The 7,739-nt window shown below is 44.0% G+C and overlaps 1 pseudogene; it reads right to left on the bottom strand.

Moving 5' to 3' along the window:
* Positions 1–1,356: 1,356 nt before the first annotated feature.
* LOC147114048 (REST corepressor 3 pseudogene) lies at positions 1,357–7,461 on the bottom strand (annotated as a pseudogene).
* Positions 7,462–7,739: the final 278 nt, after the last annotated feature.

Below are 7,739 nucleotides of genomic sequence, written 5' to 3'. Positions count from 1 at the left end.
GAGGTCCAGAGTCAATGTTGAAGACTCCCTGGGCCGCTCCCTCCCAACTGTATACTACTGTGCCACCACCTCTGGTGGGTCTGTCCTGCCGGTGGGACAGAATATACCCAGGGATGGTGATGGAGGAGTCTGGGACATTGGCTGAAAGATATGATTCTGTGAGTATGACTATGTCCGGCCATTGCTTGTCTAGTCTGTGGGACAGCTCTCCTTATTTTGGCACAAGTCCCCAGATGTTAGTGAGGAGGACTTTGCAGGGTCGTCTGGGTTGGGTGCGCCGTTGTCATGTCTGAAGCTGGTGCCGGGTTGTCCATCTGGATTTATTCTTGTTATTGTTTTTCTTAGAAGTTTGGTACAACTGAGTGGCTTGGTAGGCCATTTCAGAGGGCAGTTAAGAGTCACTCACATTGTTGTGGGTCTGGAGTCACATATAGGCCAGACCAGGTAAGGACAGCAGATTTCCTTCCCTAAAGGACATTAGTGTTAAACAGAGAAGGTAAAATAATATTTATTTATAATTTTTTTTATTTGTATCATGTATTTTATTGCATTCATTCTACCCTTCAACATTGAAGAACACAGTCAAAATAATCATGTCATTTTCTGCAGTTAGTTTTTGATGATTGACTAGACCATTTTTTTCTAGGAATGAACATCCACAGAGTGAACAGTGGATTCCAGATACAACATGTTGGGGATCTTGATTTTTCAGGCTAGACTTCCTCACCTGGCATCTACATTGAGCATAAGTAATGTGATGGGCCTCATAGTAGGAGGTGCCATCATGGATGGTTTTTCACCATTCTTTCTTATCTTGAGCAAGTTGTTCCCACTTATGCACATCTATTTAGCATGGTTTTGTGCAGTCTTTATATCGCTTTTGCTGTCCACCATGAGATTGCTTCCCAGATGTCAACGCACCATAAAAGATCATCGGGATTCATTCATCAGAAATTCACATCACATGACCTGGCCAGCGTAGCCTTCATGATCAAAGCATCTATGCTTGGCAGCCTTTTTAAGAACTTTGTCATCTGATCTTCATTAGTCCTCTCGGGCAGCTTAGGTGTAAGTGATTCAGTTTCTTAATATGGTATGCATATGTTGTCCAAGTCTCACAGGCATAAAGCAGGCTCTTCAGAATGGCAGCCCTGTATATTTTGAGCATGGTCTGCAGGCTGATGCCTTTCTTGTCCCAGAGGCGCTAATGGAGTTTGCCAAAAGTTAAGCTGGCTTTGGTGATTCTGGAGGTTCTTCTGTATCAAAATGAACTTCTTTAGACATGGTGCTATCTAGGTAGGTGAAGCTGTCCATGCTTTGAAGTGTGTGATTACCGATAGTGATGGTAAATGGAGTTTAATCCTTGCCTGGGGCTGGTTGGAAGAGTATCATCATCTTTTTAAGGCTGATAGTCATGCCAAATTGTAGACTAGCTGTTGCAAAGTAGTTCATGATTATTTGCATATCATCCTGGGAGTGGGCATGAGAGCACAGTCATCAGCAAATAGGAGTTCAGGAACAAGGTCGTCCAGCAGTTTTCTGCTAGTCTTTAAGGTTGAAGAACTACCCATCGCTCCTGAATCTAATCTTGACTCTAATTTCGAGATTATTGAAAGCCACAAGAAGCACAGCAGCAAACAAAAGGCTGAAGATTGTATCATGCAATGTTGTACTGGAACATCAGTGAATAATTTCGAAAACAAAAGCTTTGAACATGAAGTATGTTTATAGCAGATTATTCCAAACTGGACCTTTCTGATGCAGAGATTATAGATAATGTAACTCGAACTGTTCGTCCTATTATCAGCACAGCAAAGAGACTTTGATGGCAGACCAGGGAGTCTTCATTAAATTAGTAGTTCATTAGTGCACATTGCAAATAAAATTTGTGGTCTGTACAAATACAGGAATAGAGGCTGGAAAGACATCAGAAGAGTAGGTAAATAATTGAGGTGAATTACAGGAACATGAAGTACAAGACTGGAAAAAACTGCAGTCCATTTGGTCGGTCCCAAAAACCAAGTTACCTACTCCTCCTCTAGACCCATCTTTTATTTCTTTACTTGTCCCATTACCATCCCCTTTTGCCTTGTATCATCATTCCTTTTGTCATTTAATCTCTCCTGCCTTCCACCCTATCGCAGACCTTCCCTTTTGTTCTTTCCTCCCCTCCCTCCTTTCCCTGCCCCACACTTGCTTAAAACCTGTTGCATCTCCAACTTTTCCCAGTTCTGATGAAAGGTCATCGACCTGAAGCGTTAACTCTGTTTCTCTCTTCACAGATGCTGCCTGACCTGCTGAGTATTTCCAGCATTTTCTGTTTTTATTTATAGTAAGACGGAACTGTTGTGTTTTCTATGAAATAACCTAACTAGTTTAATGACTACAGTTCGAAAACCAACTCGGATTATAGATCCGTTCAATAACATTACTTTAGGGCCAGCAGAAAGTATGTTGCTAACAACGTCACTGCACTTGTGTTATCAACTTTAAACTCTGCACTTTCAAAGGCTCTTCCAAATTCTGCAACAATGCACTATATAACGTACTTTCACCCCTTTGCATTTATTCTCAAAGCCGAACACCCCGTAGTACTTTACCGTTGACAGTTACGTGTCTACAAACCTGACCATTTAAAATTGCATTTCCAACAAAATCTTGGCAAGTTATCCACGTGGAAATCAGCTGGAGCCTTTGTTGCTTAACAGATCTGACTAGTTATCGTATTAAAAATCTAGCAAGCTGTAGAAAAAATTTAATAAAGGTTTCAACTATAAAGTTCAGAGCGTATTAACACACGACGAGTGAAGCCAGATGCAGCTGCAGGATGAACTGCAGAATTCAATCTTCCCAAATTTTATTTGACATTTTGTATTCGATTCCAATTGACGCAAGTTCCAGTTCGTTGTTCTAAATGGTAATTATACCGGATCAAGAATAAGCACATTTCCTTGACTGTCCTCTGAAGTATTAAACAGATCGTTCATTTCATCGCGGAAGTAGCACTGCAGTGAGCAAAATGTTAACAACCAGCAAACTCAACTAATCACGTTTAAAATCGACCATCTTCCTATTTATATATATAATAAAAAAATAAAAGTCTGTGTCAGCATGATCTTACATAACCGGAGAGGAAAATATCAAGGCACACTTTTTAATATTTATTTATTAATGAACTAATATCGGTATGATTGGAAGAACTCATTCAAATTAAAGTATGAATGAATAATGTAATGCTTTTGAAAGCGGAGTTTGTGGTTTCAGGCAGCAATAAATAGTTAAAATGGTCAGACTGTGTTAGATCTCTGCATTGCAAGTTTCCCCCTGAAAGGGAAGGCTTCATAACAGGCCAGAATTTGCGGTGGGTATGACTGCGTACTCTCACTACACCGTCATACGCCTTTGAAATGGACCGCAAGTTCGGGATTTCCGCATGCGCTGAATCCCGAATTTGCGATCTGTCAAGTTACGCCTTGACGGATGATCCGTACCGACTGGGAAATCCCAATTGCTGGCACAGAGTCGGGCTAATTGCTCACCAACTGCCCAGCAATTATATTTGAAAATGTTACGGTTGATGCAAACAGGCAGCATAAGGGGGTTAGATAGAGACAGTTACGCATTCTATTAGCTCCGGAAGGAATTGTAATGAATTGTAACACTGTCCAAAAACACCTCCAATGATTAATGTACAGATTTTTCAGATCTTTGTTTGGGCTCTGTTGTATTTATGTTTGCATCACCTGTCCATGTTATTTTATATGAAATTTCACAGAGCTTCAACGATTTATCAGAACTCTAATATCTAAATTAGATTTAAGAATTCATTCCCAAATAATTTTTTTAGGTGGGTCTGTGTGTGAGAGAGAGAGAGAGAGAGATCGGGTCATTTTGGAACTATTTATGCTCCTAGTCCTTATAATTAGTCTGACAATACATCGGGGTGCTGATTGGAGCACCAGGCCCACGTGATCCCAGGTACGCTTCCGCACACACTGCGCCCCTGGGATCCGTGGGTAATTACGCTGCCCTCGAGTGCGCAGCGTCAGAGAGCAAGTTCACGAAGGAGGGCTCCCAGCAGGTAAATGTGTATTTTAATCGATGCTGGCGGCGTACTCCGTAGGTACGCCACCGATTGCAAAATCTGCCCCAATGTTTCTTAAACTGTGTCTGGCGGTAATAGAGCAATGGTACCAATCACCACTGTTCATTTAGACCGCTAAATTACTGATCGTATTCTGGTAACCATCTAGTTACGGTCATATCCTGAATCTCACATTCAAGAAATTCATTCTCCTTAGAGTTGAATTTCAAAGAAAAAAATGCTAATTATCAATCTGATTCTCTGTTGAATCTAGAAAAGGAGAAAAAATTTCAAATAATTTTTCCATAATGGCTAAACGTAGTTAGTTTCGTATTCTGTATCATTGCAACTGTTGTGTTCCAATTTAGATGAACATTCAACATTTAAAAAAAAGTCTGGTACTAAACAGTGAACTGGCAAATTAGGTTAAGGGATAGGTCAATAGAGTTGCAGTGGCAGACATTTAAGGGGATATTGCAAAATACACAGAATATATACATTCCAACAAGAAAGAAAAATTCCAAGGGGAGGACCCACCTTCCGTGATTAATTAAAAAAGTTAAAGATAGTATTAAACTTAAAGAAAAAGCATATCATTGTGCAAAGATGGGTGGCAGGTCAGAAGATTGGACAGAATATAAAAAACAGCAAAGAATGACTAAAAGATTAATAAGGAGAGAAAGATTAGAGTACGAGAGAAAGCTATAAAAACAGTAAGAAACATAGAAACATAGATGATAGGAGCAGGAGTAGGCCATTTGGCCCCTCGAGCCTGCTCCGCCATTCAATGCGATCATGGCTGATCATCCAAATTCAATACCCTGTCCCTGCTTTCTCCCCATATCCCTTGATCCCTTTAGCCTTGAGAAATATATCCAACTCCTTCTTGAATATATTTAATGAATTGGCCTCTACTGCCTTCTGTGGTAGAGAATTCCACAGGTTCACCACTCTCTGGGTGAAGAATTTCCTCCTCATCTCTGCCCTAAATGGCTTACCCCTTCTCCTTAGACCGTGACCCCTGGTTCTGGACTCCCCGACCATCGGGAACATCCTTTCTGCATCTAGTCTGTCTAGTCCTGTTAGAATTTTATAAGTTTCAATGAGATCCCCTCTCATTCTTCTAAACTCCAGGGAGTACAAGCCCAGTCGACCCAATCTCTCCTCATATGTCATTCCTGCCATCCCAGGTATCAGCCTAGTGAATCTTCGCTGCACTCCTTCCATGGCAAGAACATCCTTCCTCAGATAAGGCGACCAAAACTGCACACAATACTCAAGATGTGGTCTCACCAATGCCCTGTACAACTGCAGCAAGACATCCTTGTACCTGTACTCAAATCCTCTCACTACGAAGGCCAACATACCATTTGCCTTCTTAACCGCCTGCTGCACTTGCATGCTTACCTTCAGCGACTGGTGCACAAGGACGCCCAGGTCTCGTTGCACTTCCCCTTCTCCCAATCTATTGCCATTCAGATAATAATCTGCCTTCTTGTTTTTGACACCAAAGTGGATAACCTCGCATTTATCCACGTTATATTGCATCTGCCATGCTTCTGCCCAATCACCAAACCTGTCCAAATCATACTGGAGTTTCTCAGCATCCTCCTCACAGCACACACGCCCACTCAGCTTTGTGTCATCTGCAAACTTGGAGATATTACATCTAGTTCCCTTGTCTAGATCATTAATATATATTGTGTGTAATACCTACTGGAAATGTTATGTACGCTAAGTATGGTTATCAATCTTTAACTTAGACACTGTATTATCATTGTTATAAATCCCTGGGTTAAAGTTGCCCATGTGAAGGTACGGCAAGACCTTTTAAGGACACAATGTGATTAAGAGCATACTTTCCATAATTCTGCACCAGTATCAACTGTTGCAGACAATGAGGCTGCGCAGTCTCCAGGCAGAAACCCCAGGAGGAAGGGGTGGAGTCAGGTTTTTCGAGCGGGAAAAGCGAGCGACTGGAAGAAAAGAGGGCAGGAGCTCTGAAAAGAGGGCTCAGGAGGCAAATGGCTGCCGCATCCCGTCCCGGGCTTCCAAACTCGGCCGCCGCCCTTCGTATTAGTAGCTCTGCATCCAGAACTCAAAGTGGGATTCAGTGATCGTGAAGAGAATTCAACGAAGGAGTTCGGAGTCGTAAGTCTTGCAGACATTATACATACCATGAGCTCCAACTTAAGCGCGCCAACGAAAGAGTGCACTCGAATTTGGACACAGGGACAGATTCTCCCTTGAATCCATATAAATGGAGAATGTATGTTTATTATGTCTAGATTCATTCTAATGTATGCAAATGTCTAATTTAGGTCATTGACCCGTAATCTTCTTATACTGTCTGACGTTAAAACTATAAAGTAAGATAATTAGAATTAAGCCATTGTAGTAGTGATCTCCTTACTGGACTATAGAATACTGTCTACAACAGAGACCACATCTCACATATATCTAGAGAACCGTGAAGGGGTTACATTTTGCCGGGCCCCCGGGGGCGGCGCCACCGCAGGCCGGATCAGCGGCGGGGGTGGCTGGTTGAGCGGGGGCCGGGACTGGAGGAAGCGGCCCTGCTGCAGGGGGGGCGGCTGGCGGTGGAGGGCCGGGGCCGCCGGCAGAGTCGACCGCAGCAGCGGCGGTGGCTGGGAGAGCGTTGCCGGGGTCACTGGGGTCGCGGCAGGGGCTGGAGCGGCTGAGACGGGTGTCACTTGGACCTCGGCCTCTGCCTCTGCCTCCTCCTCGCTCCTGGCGACCGATGGGTTGGAGCCACTGCCGGCGTCCAGTCCCGAGAGGCTGCCGGAATTCCCCTGCACTTCCTGCTCTGCCTCCCACTCCTGCAGGATCTCCTCCAGGTTGAAGCGGCGGCGGTAACTGATGAAGAAGGTCTTCACCTGGGCCAGCGTCTTGTTGCCGATCACTTCCGCGATGGCCTGGAAATTCCACCCATATTTACGGATTCCTTGAACGGCCAGCAGCTGCTCCTCGGTTGTCCATCGAGAGTTGAGCTTCGGATTGGACTCTGGTGGTCGCAGTTTGTCAATCCCCCCGTCCAGTGCCTGTTTCAATGAGCTGTTTATCTGTTTTATTGTCTGTACCTGCCGTTTGATGGAGATGAGCTGTGTGTCCAGCTGTCGGAGGGAGATGGTGGCAGCGTTGGGGTTGGTGGAGACTCCAGCCACCTCGTCCTGACTCAGGTACATGTCCTTGGGCGGTCGTCTCTTCGAGCGTGGCGGGTGGTGGTGATATTGGATGCTCTGTGACTCTCTCCTCGCTGCCATCGATTTGCCGTTTGTTGGTTTCTGCTCCCCAGGGTGCTCCCTCTTGACGTCGGGCTTGTAATCACTGTCTGCAATGGCAAATGCGTCAGGCATCGGTCATAGAAGGATCTGTACAGTATGGTAACCTGAGAACCCGTGTCGAGGATAGCTTTAGTATAAATGCCTTCAATCTGTATTGATACAGCAGAACTCGGCCCTACTAAACCTTCAGGTATGATGTCTTTCATATCCCCTCGTCTATTATTGCACTTAGCGGAACGTGTCTTAACTACAGGGACAGCAGGCCATTCCGTTACTGTGCCCCTTTGTAGTTTCCCGACTTCTTGGTAGGTTTTATGAGACGGTCATTTACTTTTTTTAGATTTTCCTCA

The sequence above is a fragment of the Somniosus microcephalus genome, chromosome 8 (assembly GCF_052327205.1).
Source record: "Somniosus microcephalus isolate GS21.2 chromosome 8, FLI_Smic_1.0, whole genome shotgun sequence".
NCBI classification, from domain to species: Eukaryota; Metazoa; Chordata; class Chondrichthyes; order Squaliformes; family Somniosidae; genus Somniosus; species Somniosus microcephalus.
The sequence above is the reverse complement of the archived record's forward strand: the minus strand, read 5'-3'. Positions and strand labels throughout refer to the sequence as shown.